Genomic DNA, 18,470 nt, shown 5'->3' with positions numbered 1-18,470 from the left:
GGGGGGGGGGGGGGGGGGGGGGGGGGGGGGGGGGGGGGGCGGGGGACAGCCTCTGGCCCTTCCTGGCGTTGCCTCCTCCGAGGCTGCTCGGCATTCTATCCACCCATCCCTGTGTTCCCTGTCCCTGCCCCGTGCCCCTGGTGATTTGTCCACAGAGGAGGAGGGAAGCTCTGAAGGATTTGTGCAGGGACCCCAGACAGAAGAAGATAAATGGAATTTGCAATAAATCTTGGAGCAAAGTTGTAACTTGACTTAAAAACAAACAAAAGGGCCAGAACTGCACTTAAGCTCAGCAGAAGCTCATCTCCCAGTGTAAACAGAAAAGGGCGGATGTGGGCCGAGGAGCCTCACTTGGGCCTGGGACAGCCAGGGAGGGGTCTGGAGCTGGCTGGCGGCCGCCCACTTCCTCTGGAAGGGACGGACGGGTGGTGGGGAGAGGTCTCTGCCCCTGGTGAAAAGAGAAAGAAGATGCTGGCCCTGCTGCTGTTTGCCACTCGTTTTCCCATGACTTACCCTTTTGAAATGACACTCTCAGGACTGGGAAGAGAAGGTTGTTTGGGGGGAAATGCCTTCTCAGCCTGAGACTGGGGCTGCGGCCGGGTAGATAAAAGCTTAGAGCAGTAGAGCACAAACCAAAGTGACGGGCGTGAGCTCCCAAGGCCTCAGCCTTCCCCGGACTGGAACATTAGGGAGTTCACTTGGACCTCTCCGCTGGCTCCAAGGGGCAGAGCTCACCGCACTGGTCTCCCCTCAGACTGGCCTGCTTAGCATGACCCTGGAGGGCTCACTCGGGCAGGAATCACCATGCCTCACCTAGAAGTGTTAGGATGAAATACCACAGTTACAGGACCTTGCCTTTACGTAGCATTTTGAAGTGCTGCTACACAGATCCTCTGAGGTGGAACAGATATCAGCAGCATTTTACAGGCAGGAAAACTGACACAGAGAGGTAAAGATACCGATCCAAGGTCACACAGCAAATCAGCAGTTGACCTCGGTTGGTGCAGTGGAAAAGTTGGGTCTTGGGATACGGTCAGCTGATGATGAACTGTGTGACCTTGGGTGAGTTACTTAATCTCTCTGGACACAGGTTTTCCTCCATAAGATGCAACTCGCTCCAGAGTTTAAGCAGATTGGCTGCCCCCTCTAACACTCTGTGCCTGGGCTTATCAACCTCAGGGGAACTGAAAGGTATGTCAAAAGAATATACAGAGCCACACTTTAAACATGGTACATCTTTCTGGAGCCTCATTTATATACTTGGATATTTCTGGAGGGGAAAAAAAAAAAGTCTTTTTTTTTTTTTAATTGTAAAACAAGATGGCTATACTATAGAAGGGAATGCAAAATTCACACCTTCAAAGTAACACAGGAAACTTAAGGACATTCTGTACTTGCTGCTGTTTCAGGTCCTCCCAGGACATATTTGTTCTCTCGTGCAGCCTGTGAACTAGGTGGGGAGTTTTCTAAAGGGTATTCAGGGCCCACTAGGCAATGAATTGCAGAAACTCATATTCTTGGTGAATGTGTGTATGTGTATGTGTGTATGGGGGGGGCTGTATCCCCTTCATAAGGAGAGAGCTGTTTTCACAACATCTGACACAGTTGTTCTTATCCTGGGCTTCACATTAGAATCACCTGATGAGCTTCTGAAACTACCCACGTCAGGTCTTACCCTGACCAAGCGAAGCAGCATCCTGGGAGAGTGGTTAGTGCTCCATGTGTTTGAAGAGCTGCCCGGGTGATCCTAGTATGCAGCGTGGGCTGGGTAAACCAACTTATAGTTCAGACTTGGCAGTTCAGGGAGCCCCAGAGTGTCCATGTCCATGGAGGGAAGCAGTGACAGACAGACAGCTCCCTACCCTCTACCTCTTTACTGCTGCTCAGACTGGTGAGCGGATGAGGCCACATTCCAGAAGCCTGCACCCCCAACTAAAGGAAAGGGCAGTGAGTTTAGACGGAGGTGGAGAATAAGACAGAAGTTTGTCAGGGTGGGGGCAGGAAGGCTGTTCTGGGTTGGATAGTATCCCCCTAAAATTCATGTCCTTCCTGGACTCTCAGAATGTGTCCTTATTTTTTTATTAAAATAGGATCACTGCAGATGTGATTCGTTAAGATGAGGTCATACTGGGATAGGGTAAGCCCTTAATTCCTTGCAAAGTTTAAGCAGGAAAACTGATGCAGAGAGGTAAAGACACCTATCCAAGGTCACACAGCAAATTGGCAGTTGGCATAGGTCAGTGCAGTGGAAAAGGTGGGTCCTGGGATACAGTTCCTTACAAGAAGAGGAGAGACACAGAGGGAGAACAACGCGTGAAGATGGAGGCAGGGACTGGGCTGATGGCACACCTGCCTGTCAGGGAATGCCAAGGAGAGCAGGCAACCATCAGAAGCTGGAGAGCGGCCCGGAACAGATGTTCCAGGGGAAATGTCTGTTGTAAGCCCAGCTTTACCAAGTTTGTGGTCCTCTGTTACAGCAGCCCTAGGAAACTAACACAGAGACTGACGTTAGGAATCCTTTGCTGTAGACGCTCCTCCTGAGACACTCATGCCAGGACCCCGGCGGGCTTGGGGCCGAGGATTCTGGGAGCTGGGAAGGGAATAGCAGTGGGCTCATTCTACCGAGAAGCTGAGGGCACAGAGTAAAGTGTGACCTGTCCAAAGTGTGAGTCTGTGAAGGTAAGACGAGAACAAAGGAGTCGGTTCATTCATGCGTTCACTCACTCATTCACCTCCTACTTGGGGGGCCCTACTATGTGCCAGGCTCTGGGAACACGAAGATACAGAGACCAGAGCCAGCCCTGCCCTGCCCTCAGGGAGCTTGCAGCTGAGGGGTCTCCTGCCCCTCAGTGAGGAGGTTGGGTCAATGAGCACTAAGTTTTCTTCCAGCTCTGACATTTGGTGGCTGGAAAGGGAGCAAGGAGGGCGGCCTGGCTGGGAGCCACTGGGCTGCCACTGGGGTATTTTGGGGGGCCACCGCTATCTCTCTGCCTGCAGGGGACGTGGAGCTGGACCCCTGCTTTCCTCCGCAGGCACAAAGGGTAAAGCGTGCCTTATTGGAGGGCCATGGTGGTGGGGGACAAAGGCTGGGCCCTGCCTGGCCATTGCAACCACCGGCGGGACACTGGGACACTGGATGCGGTGAGCTGGGCCTCAGCAGCCACCACTAATGGTACAAGACCGCAACATCTCGAGAATATTTTCAGCCTGTTTGCACTTATCAAATATCACACTGGAAACCCCAGAAATGTGCATAGCATCCTTTCCAGAATGAGGGCGATTTCACAAATCTGGCCTGGTGCAGGGTGAGTTTCTTGGAATTTTAGCCTCGGAGTGGCCCTGGCCTCCCTGTTCTGGTTCACCTGCCTGGGTCCCCAGGGCTCCAGCCCCTCGCCGGCCCACCTGCCACATGCCCAGGTGGCTCTGGAGACCCACTCTCCAGCCACGAGGTGTCTGCACTCCTCCTCCGGCTTTTTGGCTCCCTCTTCCCAGCTCTGGGAGTCCCGTGGCACTCAGCAGCTGGTGATTCTGGCAGTCTAAGAACTCCAGAGTTCAGGGCCCGAGGTCGCTGTGGCCTCCGCTGTGGTTTTTCTGAAGCTCCATTTCATGGGGGCCAGAGGTGAATCCTTTCCTCCAGAGACCCCGGCAGGCGGGTCTGAAGCAAAGTTCAAGGAACAGTCGCTTCCACCATGGCTGGGGTGTTGGGCATCTGGCTCAGACGCAGCCTGACAGCACTCGGACAGGCGGCCCAGAAGCGGCCATGGGACCGGGGCGGCGGGGGGGTGGGGGGGGGGGGGGGGGGGGGGGTGGTGGTGTACTGGAGAAGTGGCCCAAGGCAAGGCGCCGTGTACCCAGCTTCCCGGCTCGGGCTTCCCACCAGTTTAACAAGAGCCGTCATCATTAACTCCCTGAATGCTTTTATTAAAAGTTCCATGTTACCCGACACTTGAACATAATTAAAACAGAACAACCGTTTGCAGTTAACTTTACCTTTTATGACCTCATAGATTTTTATAAGGATGTCCCAGAACGCCTTCTTTTCAAAGGAAAGCCAAGAGGTCTGCCAAGGGCCCCAAGAAAGTGCAGAGAGCGGAACCCTGAATCTCCTCATACTCATAAATGAGAAGATGAAAGAAAAAAAACATGTACTGTTTTTTTATGGTCATAAAAGTAACACATGGTCACAGAGGACAATTTGGAAGACACAGAAAAGTATAAAAAAATCAAATAGAAGCCACCCACAATCCCACCCCTCGAGACTACTGTCAGTGGTCTGTGTGTACATGCCCTTCCTGAGTATGAAAATATCTCTTGGCATCTGCCCCTTTCAAAGAAAGGTAGAAACAGACTGGGGCACTACAATTCATGCTTTCATAAATGAGGCTCTAAAATGTGTCCTATTTCAGGTAAATTTGATATAGGGATCAGTAAAAAGAATCAAATGAATGAATCCACAAGTAAGTGAGGGCCTGCTTTGTGTAAAGTACTGTGGGGGGATTAGAGATACCCGTGGCATGGCTCCTGGCCCCGAGAAGGCAGAGGGAGAGGACAAGCAATGTGGAGAGTGGCTTTTGACATTTGTATCCTCAGTTCCTAGTGGAGCTCACTGTTGGGCCCTCTGCAGGGAGCTGCGTAGTGCCCAGCACAAAGGCTATTCATTATTCATTTACTGAACAGGTCTTTACCTCATGCCTAGTCTGAGTCAGGGGGAAATGTGTTCAGGTTTTGGAGCAGGGAACCATTGTGATGAGGGCAGCGTTTTAGGAGAATGACGTGGACACAGGCTTGCCGGCTGGTGGGGTGGTGGTTACCTTTATGTGTCCACTCCGCTAGGCCGTGGTCCCCAGATACTTGGTGAAAACAACAAGCTAGATGTTGCTCTGAAGGCTTTTTTCAGATAAGAGTAACTTTTAAATCAGTAGATGTTGCGTAGAGCGGATGACCTGCTGTGATGTGGGTGGCCCACATCCAATCCGTTGAAGGTCTTGAGAGAAAAGACTGGAGTCCCCTGAGGAAAAGGGAATTTTGCTTCCAGACTGCCTTTGGACTCAAGCTGCAATTTCAGACTTGCCAGCCAATTGCATGAGCCAATTTCTTAAAATCTGTGTGTGTGTGTGTGTGTGTGTGTGTCTGTCTGTCTGTCTGTCTGTCTGGGTGTGGCTGTGCATGTAGCTACATCTCTTTGCACATCTGTGTACATCAATGTGTGTGCGTGTCTATGTGAGTGTTCATGTGTGTCTATTTGTTTGGGTCCACTGGGGGCTGTAGGCAGGGATGAGTCTGTCATGGAGTCCCCAGAAGAGGACTTGGTTGCTAGATTTTCAGTCAGTTCAGACAGCTTGCTGGGGGCAACAGTCCACACCAGTCTGGGAAGCAGGCAGGAAGGGGGGGGGGCAAGTGGGAAAGCAGGTCCTGTGGTGTCTGGAGCTGGAACAGCCCACAGGAAAGGGGCAGGAGACTCAGGTGGGTTTGGGAAAAGGACAGCCAGAGGCCAAAGTGGTACAGAGAGGCCTGGGAGACAGTTCAGGGACATACATGCCTCAAATCTAGAGGCATGCCTAGGGATGGGTTTTTGCCAGGACCGAGCAGGCTGGGACAGTAAGGGCCTGCACTGGGGGTTGTCTGTGGAGAGCGAGGTCTCGAAGTCAGGGCAGGGGATTGATTTGAGGACAATGGTGACTTCAGTTTGGACCTGTTGGGCTTGAGGAAGTCACAGAATAAGACTTTCAAGGGTGAGGAACAGGTAATGACCAGTGTCATGCTCCAGAAAGGACAAGGAGAATGAGGAATGGGAAAAGCCATTGAGCTTAACAATTAGGTGGTCTTGGTAACCTCAGTGGAGGTGACAAAAGCTGGTGTGAAGGAAGGAGGCAGTGGGTAATCGCGGTAGGAGGGGAGCAGCGGTTGTACTGTGCTATATGGAAAGGAAAAAAGAAAACAGGATAATAACACGAGTGGACAGCAGAGTTGAGTGATGGGAGCCCAGTGCATATTTGAATCAAGAATGAAACTCAATCATCAAGATATTTAGCCCTGATCTCATTAAGTACTTCCTCTGAGAGTTAGCAAACTGATATCCTTTAATCATGCCTTATATTTATAAAGGCGTCTCTCCAAAGAACTCCAGGTGCTCAATAAACATTAATTAATTCACTCTTGCAGCCTCCTTTAGGGAAAAGTTGGTGGCAGGTATCATCCTTATGTTTATGGGCACGGATATTGTGGCGGAGATGAGAACCAAGTTCATGCAACTAGTCATACCTGGCTCTCCCCCTTCTGCTTCTAGGCCATTCCTAAGTCACCCACATCTTGCCAGGACCCCCATGTTACTGGGGAGACTTGGCTCTGCGACAGACCAACTACAGGGTTCATGCTTTAGAGGGTAGCCTCAGGATAATCCCGGGGGGGTCCTGGGGCTGCCAGCTGTGGGGCTCTGGGAATGAAGCTAGTGTTTGCTTAGTCCTGGGCCATATGGGGGCCTAAGCAGCTTACTCTGTCTGCTGAGTCCTTAAGGGTCACAAACAAATGCTGAGTCTCAGCAACAACAAAATTGCCAAACTCAAGAAAGCATGCAGTTGTTCTGTTTGTGTTTCATGGGTACTCTCACATGGGAAATTCTCCAGTGTCTTCTAGTAGGGAAATGCCCCCGGTCTTTATGCTTTGCACTGTGCAAGATCCAACCATTTGCTCAGAAGCCAAATGATCTCTAAATGCCAATAGTAATCAAGGACAGTCCACTAAGATGATTTAGTCACCTCTGGTGGTGAGCTTGGGCTTTATTGGGCCAAGAAGTGAAGGGAATCCCCAAGATCCCAATGGTGAAGTTGGTCTGCAAAGCCCCCCAGCTGTGGCATATAGAGGGACAATTAACCTAAAGTCATGCTGTCCTTCCAGGATTGGGCCTGCCGACACCTGTTGAACTCTGTGAGCTGGCAATACTAAGACTCCTAGCTAATGAACACTGGCTCTTATGGGATCAGCTAAGCCGTTCACATTCCTAGTCCGGTGTTTATGCCACTTGGGTGGACCTGGGAAAATCAAGGGGCCACCGGCATGTTGGCCCAAAGCCAGGGTTTAATTAAGCCTTAAATCTCCAGTGATTCCACCAGGGGCCTGATCCTCGTGAGGCCAGCCAAAGGGAGAAGCATCCCAGGGAGCACTGGGTCGGCTTCTTTTGAGTCTTCCCCTCAACCCATTGTTTGGGGGAAGCCTTGCTTGTTAGTGCAAATAATCCCCTCAAAGTCACAGAGCAGCGTAGAGAAAACCAGAGGACCAGCCCTGCGCTGGAGCAGCCTAATTATGGCACCTCTATCACCGTAAGCAAGTTGTTTCCCACACCCGTCTGCTGCATTTGGTGGAACGTGGATATCCATGAGCAAAGAGAAGATAGATTAGCACAATAACACTTTACTTTCAAAGTTTCTGTTGAAGGATTCTTGGTGTTTGATCATAAATTACCAAAAATAAGTCTTGTTCAGGAAATGGAATGATTAGGGATGACTATTTGAATTGGAAGGCCGAGCAGGTCCTATTACCCTGCAGGGCAGAGGTCTGGGACACACAGCCGAGGTCTAATCTCTGGGGGACCAGCAGCCCCCTGGGAAGGAAGAGAGTGATAAGAAGTGCTTCTAATGGGGGGAGGGACCTGGGATTTTCTGGGGATTTTTATCTTTTCCTTCATGTCCCCATCCCTCTTTCATAGCCTTGGAGCAGAGAAATCGCAGCCTTTTACAATTTAGGGGAAGAGGACCAGTGCCAGAATGGGCAGTCGTGGTGCAGACCCACCTCATGTCTGGATGGCCAAAGGTGAGAATATTTTCAAAGAACTGCTGGATGAAGGACATGGATGCAAGTGGACCGCAGGTGGGGCTGATGGGATGGAAGACTGTGGGAAGAGAACTGCAGAGTCTCGTCTTTCTCTAGCTTATTTATTTTCTTATTTGAAGAGTGTAAGGGGTAAGTCCTCGGGTCTTGGGGTCAGATGATCTGAGTTTGCACTCTGGAAAATGCCACCTGGAAACCTGGTCCCACCCCATTTGGGAGCCCACCAGCCCCACAGTTCCTGTACCTACATGGAGTCAGTGGCTTTCCCAAAGAGGGTGGGGCCAGATTTCTGCCTTGTGGCATCTCCCTTCTGCAGCAGCTGGGGAGGTAGCATGCTAGCCTCCTGGATATTTCTGAAATGAGTTGTGACCTGTAACGTTAGGATGGCATCTGGCACTAAGTAAGTTTTCTGTGTTGTTAGCACCGTCCTCCTCCTCCTGAGCCTGGAGTTGGTTGAATATGGAGATTTGCCCCTGCTGCCCTAGCTCCTGGCAGCCTCCCTGGGTGCAAAGAGTGTGGGAACAGGGCACTGGCCTGTGTCTGATGGCTCGCACTGCAGTGGGTCACAAAGGAGCAGCAAAGGGAGCGGCCAGCTCAGATAGGGCTCTGGAGATGAAAGCCACCGTGTTTGCCTTCCCAAAGTGCCGCTGTGTTCCTGAAGGCCTGCAGCTTCCTCTGCCCTGCTGGGGTTTTTTTTTTTTTTTTTTCTTCCCAGTTCCTCTCAGTGATATCTTAAGAGGCAAACTTCCAGCACTAACAGGAGGTCTTTTGTTCTCCTTTTCTCTAAGTGGACTTTAACCCAGTTACGACAGATGAGTCATTGTAAAAACAAACAAATAATAATACTCCATTTTCTTAAAGGCTCTTCCATGCCTGCTGACAGAAAAGGGGGAACCTGACACTGCACTGGGCCTTTGGGGCTTCTCCCTGCCCCAACCCTATGGAGGCACAGTTCCGAAGAACCTTCCAGAACACACGAGAGCCCAGCACTGTGGAACTGTTCAGCAAAGCTCTGGCTTGTTTAGAATTGTGTCTGATTTGGGGTGGCCCTGGGGGCTCTGAGGAATTTTGGTCTCTGCACAGTCCTGCTTGAGATTTACAGTCCTGGATTCAAGTAAATTCTGGACTTACCTCCCTTCACACATTATTTATATGTGAAACAGGGTTAATAGACACGTGATGATTCTATCAGGAAGGACTTTGCAGTAGAATATGTTCTGCTCTGTTAGATGACATACAAGTGCAGTCCGCATCTATTCAATAAAAGTTCACCAGGCACTCGGGCATTGGGGTTACAGAGATGAGAAAGACCCACTTCCTGCCCTCAGGTAGTTAGACCTATAAGTAAATGAATACAGTGACTTCTGATACAGGTGAGATACAACATGTGCCAAGGTGGGGTAAGAAAGGGGATGACGTTTCTATCCAGAAATATTGGGAAAGTCTTCTTAGAGAAGATGGCATTTGAGCTAAGTCTTGAACCATGAGGTTCCGGGAGGAGTGGGGCGAATATGGCAGGGAGAGGGAGAAAGGGGCGTAACAGAAGGACTGAAACCCATGGCAGGTTGGGACCCACCCTGTGCAAACCCCCTCCAGTCTTTGTCCAGGCATTTTTGCCTACATGCTTAAGTAGAGCTGGACCCTCAATTTCCTAAGAAGGAGCCAGCTCTGGATGAACATGCTCAGGACTCAGGTCTGAGATGTCTTCTGGCTGCATCACCCATTAAGGCCTGTGTAGGGCCACTAGCCCCCAGGTTCATTGCTAGAGCACAGCGATGGCTCCTGAGGGGTGATGGGACACATGTTCTGCAGGATGCTGTCACCCACTGTGTCCTACATTCTGGAGCTCAGATGCATAGTGCAGTACACTCATGTCCCCAATGAGACCATCAGTCTAATTGCCTGGAAAACTCCTACTCATTATTCACCTCAACTTACAAGTCTTCTTTACTGGGAAGAGCTTCTAGAAGCTGTGGGTAGAATTAACAACACTCTTCTTTGTGTACCCGTGGCTCGTTCTTCTTACCTTGCTTTAGGCTTTAACCATAATCTATTATCATTTCTCACTTTCCCTGAGTTCCCTTCTCCTGGGCTGTGAACTCCTGGAGGGGATGGTTGGTAATGCAGAGTATTTGGTTCATGTACATACAAGGTGTTCAATAGATGTTTGTTAAATGGACATGTGAATGAATGAATGAGGTTTGAGTTGGTGTGTTTTGCATGGTCTGACAATGATATCAACAGAAAGCTTCACCTTCATCATCTTTGATAATAAAATGATAGGGCCTAAGGATTTCCTACTAAAAGCATCACTTTGTGCATAAGTAGATTTCTCACCCCGAATGTACTTTCATTGAGAATTTAGATTAAAATCAGATTGAACCCTATGGGGTTCTAGGGCCAAGAGAACCCTAGTCTATTTTTCCAAGCTGACTTCTCTGCTATAGCCAATCCTCAGAACTGAAGCAGTGAGGCTCTTTAGTTTAATCTGTTGTTTTCATCCCCTGAAATACAATTCTTTATTTCTGTGTCGATCATCTGAAAAGTGAACATCTCCCCAGCTTGTGCTCTGGCAAGGATAGAGAAGGGTAGACTTCTGTCCAGCAGGGTCAGGCTATTCCCTTTCTCTCTTTCTTTCTTTCTTTCTTTCTTTCTTTCTTTCTTTCTTTCTTTCTTTCTTTCTTTCTTTCTTTCCTTCCTTCCTTCCTTCCTTCTCTCTCTCTCTCTTTCTTTCTTTCTTTCTCCCTCTCTCACTCCCCCCACCTCTTTCTCTCTTGAAGAGTCTTATCAAGGGCCAGGATGGTGGGAGCCTTATTCTACAGGGTAAGTGCTCCTCAGCTGGCCCTTCCTTGCCCACTCTTTATTCCCCCACAGGCAATCAAGAGTAGAGGGCACAAAATGAAATCAGTGGTAGGGCTGGGGCGATCATAGCTGCTGGGGATGGACCCCAGACTCAGTGCATAGCCTGGCCCAGCCTCTGATTCTTTGCTTTGGGATACTGCAGGGCCCTGCTTCAGACCTCATCTCCTGGGCTTTAAAAGGATGAGTAAAAAAATTCCAGGAACAGGCTTGGTCTCAGACATGAGATGGTTAATTACTTCTGCGAAAATGGAAACCTTCGTCTCCTGATATGTGCAATGACAGGCACCAGAGGAATTTTCCAGGACAAGAGAAGAATGAGTTTTCCAAGGACAGGCTGACTGAGAAAAGCCACCATCTGACCATGCACGAGAATTAGGTAATGCAGTCCCCCCCGGGGATGGCAGGGATGACCAGCTGGAATAGCAGACCACGAGAACAGTGACGCTCCCTGCTACCTTCTAGGTGTGTCGCCAAGATCTGCCACTGCCATTTCCAGTGAGGAGAAGGGGATGATCTTGACCATTCTGCTTCGGAAAGAAATGGTGATAAAGAAGAGCTAAAACTAGATGGGTTTTTAGAAATCTGTGACAGAAATGGTGTGTACGATGGCCTGTTCTCTATTCAGCAGCAGATTTTACAGTGGTTTCCTTCCATGAAATCAGTTATTGCTCCCTTTGTCCACTCTCAGCCCCCCCTCTATGCGGGACGCTGTTCCGTGAACCAGGCAAGCAAAACCCAACTGTGTCAGTCCCTTAATTGTGTTCTTTCCAGTTCCCTTCCTTGTCCTTCCACGGTTCTCCCAAGCCCTCCCCTTCTAGCTGCGACAGCAGATTTTCACAACTCGGAGGGATAGGGTGCAGTAAAAAGGCTCAGGAGAAGGGATGATTCACCCTCATGTTTGAAAACCCACGGAGCAGCTGTTGAGGTTTGTAATTGTTCTCTGTGAGCCCCTATCTACTCATTTAAGATCCCGTGGAGAAGTTTGTTCCTGGTTAGAAGAAAAATTGGTTTTGGTACCATTAATTCCCAGTGTCAGGTGGGAAGGAAACCTTTCCAAAGCTGTTACTGTCAGTGAGTAATTCACCTTGGTGATGTTGCTTAGGACATCAACAACTCTGTGCCTCTTGCTTCTTAAGTATCTGTTGTGGGAAGGGCTGAGAAATTTGAATTTCCAAAATAAAATAGAGAATAGACATGGGATAAGAAACAGGAAACCCATTTTCTGGCCTTTAAGACAATCTTTTTTTTTTTTTTTAATAATTTTTTCCCCCAGGTTTTGGAATAATATATGTTCATGGAAGAAAATTTGAAAAAATAGAGACTGGGTCGCCTGGGTGGCTCAGTTGTCTGGGCATCCAACTCTTGATTTCAGCTCAGGTCATGATCTCAGGGTCATAAGCTCAAGCTCTGAGTTGGGCTCCTTGCTGGGCATGGAGCCTGCTTGAGATTCTCTCTTGGCCCTTCCTCCCCCCCCAAAAAACAAAAAATAGAGACCAAAATAAAAAAAGTCAAGCCAAATCTTACTACCCAGAGATAGCACAATTAACATTTTTATACATATTCTTCCAGTTAAAAAATACACAATACTTTATTCTTACAAGACTGCTATGTTCTGTCCATACTGCTTTACAATTTGCTTTTTCCTTTTAATGATATGCTGTGAATATTTTCCCATGAGATTAAGCCTTCTTCTAGCACATAATTCTAATAACGGCCCACTATTCCATTATACAGATGTTTGTGTAACTAATACCTTATGGGTGACATTTAGGTTGTATCTATTTTTTTTAAAAAGATCTTATTTATTTATTTGAGAGAGAGAATGAGAGAGAGAGAGCATGAGAGGGGGGAGGATCAGAGGGAGAAGCAGACTCCCTGCTGAGCAGGGAGCCTGATGCAGGACTCGATCCTGGGACTCCAGGATCATGACCTGAGCCGAAGGCCATCGCTTAACCAACTGAGCCCCTAGGTTGTGTCTATTTTGTGTTATTTTAAGTAACATAATGTACACGCTGGGACACTAACTCAGGTTGTTCCATTGTCCCGGTCATCAGTCACGTGGTCCTTCCTCAAAAGCCATTGGTCATTTTGTGGGCCAGAGAAACTATATCACAGGTGATTTCATAACCCTTTCTCAGAACACAAGGACAAATTTGATTTACTCAAATAGATTTAGCCTTGCAGGTTCTCTTAATTCCACAGAAACACCCACCAATGTAAAAAGACAGTTGTGTTTAACTCATTTATTCATATATGCACTATTTCAGACAAAACACATTCCCTTGTTTGGTTCCCCTTTGACTCCGGTCGTCTTTTGACAGGGAAGGCGAGCTTATTGTAATAGCAGCAGAAGCTTGTAATGAGCAAGGTAAATCAGTAGAGGCACCTGGAAGCATGCATTCTGGGATGAATCACAGGCCATTCTGAGTCATACTCTGCGTCTAGTACTTCCGGTGTCACTGTTCTGCTTGGTTGGAGTAGATAGTCCAGAGGAGAATAGCAGAAAGGACCAAGGCTCCCAGCAAGCCAAAGGGTTAAGAAGACTTGGCCACTGAGCAAACTCCCAGCTGAGAATTTGGGGCAGAATCTAGACCACTGGTTCCTGGTTTGAGAAACTCAAGCTGCCACCTGAAGGTATGCCTTACGTGCCTCCCGTTTCTATATTGCTGGCACTTTAGCCTAGCAGGAAGGCCCAGAGGAAACAGGCTGCCAGGTGAAGGGGCAGGTGCTTCATGCCTGGGAGCTTGGTCTGGGTGGGGCAGATCAGCAGAGCCACCTCCCGTGCCATCGCCCCTTCTCGTCCCAGTGGCCTCACATACACCTTCAACAGTCGTTGGAGGATGAGATCGCTAAGGAAGAAATTCTCATTTTGAGGCAAAGTCTAGACCCTCTTGCCATCTCTGAGGCCTGAGGCTTCCAGAAGAGGCTGGTAGAGGGAGAGGAGTTCAAGGGGGATGGCATAGGAACACACACGGTGGCTGAAATACGCAAAGTGTGAGAAATTAAAAATTTGCAGGGATGGAATGGTGGCATATGTGCTCATACTCACTCACTCACTCACAGTTTAATGGGGTTTCTGGGAGAGGAAATTGTGATCTTCAATGTCTATAAAAAGTCCTGGAGTGAGCTCTCAAAAGAGAGTGGGGGTGGGGAGCTGGGCGATCACAAGATTCCCATCAGGCGAACATGTTTGTCTTACCTCGCTTCTCAGCTGCTCTGATATGTCACCAGACACCCCTGCCCAGTCTGACAGTCCCCTGGCCACAAACAGCACCCCAGTGAGCCACTTCTTTCTGGGCTGCTCCAGCCCTGGCTGATGAGCTCAGTCATCTCCTCTTCTAGGAAAGCAGGCCGAGCTTCTAGGAAAGATTAACTGCAACAGAACATGGCTGCCTCCCACCACCTCCCTCAGCCACCCTGGTCTTTCTTCCAGGCTGAAGACTGATGTGGGGGAGGTTTATAGATGGGATGCTGGGAATAGATCAGTATTCCTGCCCTGGGTGATTGAGGAGCTGGGCAGAGTCAGCAGGAGCCTCTCTTCATGCCCATGAACTGGACACCATGGCGCCATATAAATGCCAGCCCAGAGAATTCTCCACCTCCAACCAGCCCAGGTGCCAGGCACCTGCATCTTGGCCTCCGTTAATTAAGAAGGAACAGCCCCATGCTCATTTGCCAACCTTTTATACCAAGGAATTCCCTTGAATTCCCTCTCTGTCCCATCAGATTTCATCTCTCCCTCTCCTTGAAGCCTACAGGGATAAGCCCTCACTGGTTCTTTCTACAGTTTTCTTCTCCCTACCAGTGGGACAACTTGGCCCCTACCTGCAGCCTCTGTCCACCTCAGCCTCAAGGATCCCATGTGATCATGGGCTGATGAGAGCTTGAGAGCCAACCCAGAGAGCCCACCATGGGGAGGCCCAACTCTAAGGGCATGTCAAAACAATTCTGTGGAATGGGCTCTGTTATCCTCATTTTCCAGATGAGGATACTGAGCCCAGAAAGGTTCATTAATTTTCCAAAAGTCACACAGATAAAATAGTGGCAGAGTGAGGATTTGCATCTGGCAGCTTGGCTTTGGAGTCCTGCCTGCAAGGCCATATTCCAGATGGAAAGAAAATAGCTCTGTTTCTATCCGTCCTACTGCTGTCCCAGATCTGACCTTGGGCCTCAGTCTGACAGGATTCTGTCTTGCTCCTGTGCTTGGACTCTTGTTTTAGAGACTTCCTGGTATGCTTATCTCTCTAGGATACCTTAGGATACCCTAAGGTATTCTTACCATCCCTCATTTCAAGTTCTGAAATCCTACCCTAAGCCCATGTTGATGGTCATTGCCCTGGACCTTTCTGACAGATCCCAGACAATAAGATTGATGTCTTTCTCAACTCTGAGTCCCACACAGAGCTCCTAGCACAGTGCCTAACACACAAGAGGTGTTTCATTTACATTTGCTGAGGGAAATCAATGTCAAATGCTCTGCGCCTCAGTTTCCTCATCTGTTCAGCGAGAGCATCATAAATAGAGTTTTGTGAGAATGAATTAAGTGAATCTATGTAAAGCTTTTGGAACAGTGCCTGGCACATGGCGAGTGCGCTGTAAGTGTAGGCGGTTACTATTGTATATACAGGTGGAAGGCCATTCTGGTGAAGACTCTGGGCTCTGGGTCAAATCCTATCTCTGCCACTTCTCAGATTTACGATTTTTGGCATTTGACCTAAACTTTTCAATGCTTGTTTTCCCATTTAAAAATTGCATAACAATCCTTGTACCTCACAGGGGTTTTTGAGAATTAAATGAGATAATATATGCAAAGTGCCTGGCATAGAGAAAGATATCACTAAATGATAGCCAAAAAATGATTAACTATACTATCGTGATTATTTTACAACTGAGATGCATATGTTTAAAGCATTTTGGGTCACTCAGTCTTCTTCTTATGACAGATTTCTCCCTTTTCTTTTTAAAAATATAATGATTCCACAATTCTATACATCACTTGGTGCTGATCAAGGTAAGTGTATTCTTAATTCCCTTCACCCATCTTATCCATCCCCCTACCTACCTCCCCTCTGGTAACCACCAGTTTGTTCTCTGAAGTTAAGAGTCTGTTTTTTGTCTCTTTTTTTCTTTGTTCATATGTTTTGTTTCTTAAGTTCCACATATGAGTGAAATCATATGGTATTTGTTTTTGACTGACTTATTTCACTTAGCATTATACCCTCAAGCTCCACCCATGTTGCTGCAAACGGCAAGATCTCATTCTTTTTTATGGCAGAGGAATATTCCATTGTGCATATATACCACATCTTCATTATCCATTCATCTGTCAGTGGGCACTTGGGCTGCTTCCACAGTTTGGCTATTATAAATAATGCTGCAATAAACATAGGGGTGCATGTATCTTTTCAAATTAATGTTTTCATATTCTTTGGGTAAATACCCAGTAGTGGAATTATAGGATCATATTATAATTCTGTTTTTAATTTTTTGAGGACCCTCCATACTGTTTTTCACAGTAGCTGCACCAGTTTGCATTCCCACCAACAGTGCTTGAGGGTTCCTTTTTCCCCACATCCTTGCCAACACTTGTTGTTTCTTGTGTTTTTGATTTTAGCCATTCTGACAGGTGTGAGGTGATCTTGCATTGTAGTTTTGATTTGCATTTCCCTGATGATAAGTGATGTTGAGCATCTTTTCATGTGTCTGTTGGCCATCTGGATGTCTTCTATGGAAAAATGTCTGTTCATGTCTTCTGCTCATTTTTAATTGGATTATTTGGTTTTTTTGGTGTTGAGTTGTGTAAGTTCTTTATATATTTTGGACATTAACCCTTTATCAGATATGACATTTGCAAATATCTTCTCCCATTCAGTAGGTTGCCATTTAATTTTGTTGATTATTTCTTTCACTGTGCAGAAGCTTTTTATTTTGATGTAGTCCCAGTAGTTTATTTTTGCTTTTTTTCCCCTTGTCTCAGGAGATGTATGTAGAAAGAATTTGCTACTGTCAAAGTCTGAGACATTACTGCCTGTGCTCTCTTCTAGGAGTTTTGTTTGTTTGTTTGTTTGTTTGGTTTCAGGTCTCACATTTAGGTCTTTAATGAATTTTGAAATATGTTTTGAATATATTTTTGTGTATGGTGTAAGAAAGTGGTCCAGTTTCATTCTTCTGGATGTAGCTGCCCAGTTTTCCCAACACTGTTTGTTGAAGAGACAGACTTTTCCCCACTGCATATTCTTGCCTCCTTTGTGGAAGATTAATTGGCCATATAATCATGGGTTTGTTTCTGGGCTCTCTATTCTCTTCCATTGGTCTATGTGTCTATTTCTGTGCCAGTACCATACTGTTTTGATTACTACAGCTTTGTAAGTATATCTTAAAATCTGGGATTGTGATACCTCCAGTTTTTTCTTCTTTTTTAAGATTGCTTTGGTTATTTGGGGTCTTTTGTGGTTCCATATAAGTTTTAGGATTGTCTGTTCTAGTTCTGTGAAAAATGCTGTTGGTATTTTGATAGGGAGTGCATTAAATCTGTGTATTGCTTTGGGTGGTATAGATATTTCAACAATGTTTGTTCTTTTGATCCATGAGCCCAGAGTATCTTTCCATTTGTTTGTATTGTCTTCAATTTCTTTCATCAGTGGTTTTTTTTTTTTAAGATTTTATTTATTTATTTGACAAAGAGAGAGACAGCGAGAGCAGGAACACAAGCAGGGGGAGTGGGAGAGGGAGAAGAAGGCTTCCTTCCGAGCAGGGAGCCTGATGCGGGCCTCGATCCCAGGACCCTGGGATCATGACCTGAGCTGAAGGCAGACGCTTAACGACTGAGCCACCCAGGCGCCCCTCTTTCATCAGTGGTTTGTAGTTTTCAGAGTACAAGTCTTTCACCTCTTGGTTAAGTAGATTCCTCCCTTTGATATTCGAGAAACACCTCTCCACTTCTCTCTCCCTTTCCTTGAACATGCACCACACACACACACACACACACACACACACACACAGGAGGACCTGGTACCTCAAGGGACAAACACCCAGGGAAGAAGACTGTCAGAGCAACACATGGGGCTCATGTGTTGATTTGATTTTTTTTAAGATTTTATTTATTTATTTGAGAGAGAGAGAGCACATGCGCAAGGGTGGGGAAAGGCAGAGGGAAAAGCGACTCCCCGCTGCGCAGAGAGCCCGCCACGGGGCTCGATCCCAGGACCCTGAGATCATGACCTGAGCTGAAGTCAGAAGCTTAACTGACTGAGCCACCCAGGCGTCCCTGTGTGGATTTGATTTTAATGATCTGAGGGAGCTCTAGTTATATTATATATAATATTATATATATAATAACACCATGTAGTTATTTCTAGGGAAGTGTCCATCTCGGAGGGGTATTCTGGAGGGATTATGGATGGAAAAGCCAAAGAGACAGCTCCCTTCTTCCTCTTTACTAGTGGATGTGAGATAAGTGAGGCAAACAGAAAGGGGCATGCTCGAGACTCAGCCAGAGGAGCATGGCCGCCGTTCAGAATATACAGCTTCCCCAGCAGACTTTGGCATGTAAGACGGCCATTGTCCCACTCCTACTTCCAGGTCTTCTTCTTACTTCCAGTCCCCACTGCCCTCACACGTGTCACCCTGCTATTGGAGCCCAAGCTCATTACCCTGCGACAGCCTCCCCTAACCCACTGCAGGGAGGGTGCCATGACTCAGCTTCTCAACACAAACAAGAACCAGGGTTTTAACTTGTTTTAATAGGAAGGAGGGAGAAGGATCACAGGTGAGATGTATATGGC

General features: G+C 47.5%; 1 long non-coding RNA gene across 3 annotated transcripts in view; it reads left to right on the top strand.

Annotated features, from left to right (window-relative positions):
• The window catches only part of LOC116633088, a 35,019-nt gene extending 22,978 nt beyond the window's left edge, over positions 1-12,041 (top strand). Inside the window, exons 4-6 of one of the 3 annotated variants that reach the window (XR_004299563.1) lie at positions 7,703-7,806; positions 10,829-11,062; positions 11,149-12,040. This is a non-coding gene — a long non-coding RNA (uncharacterized LOC116633088). Of the gene's footprint in view, positions 1-7,702; positions 7,807-10,828 lie in introns of all 3 variants that reach the window. The other 2 variants (XR_004299564.1, XR_004299562.1) reach the window with 2 other exon arrangements.
• The last annotated feature ends 6,429 nt before the right edge of the window (positions 12,042-18,470 follow it).

Source organism: Phoca vitulina, unplaced genomic scaffold (assembly GCF_004348235.1).
Source record: "Phoca vitulina isolate PV1807 unplaced genomic scaffold, GSC_HSeal_1.0 scaffold7, whole genome shotgun sequence".
Classification (NCBI taxonomy): Eukaryota; Metazoa; Chordata; class Mammalia; order Carnivora; family Phocidae; genus Phoca; species Phoca vitulina.
Note: the sequence above shows the minus strand (reverse complement) of the source record. Positions and strands in the feature narration are given on the sequence as shown.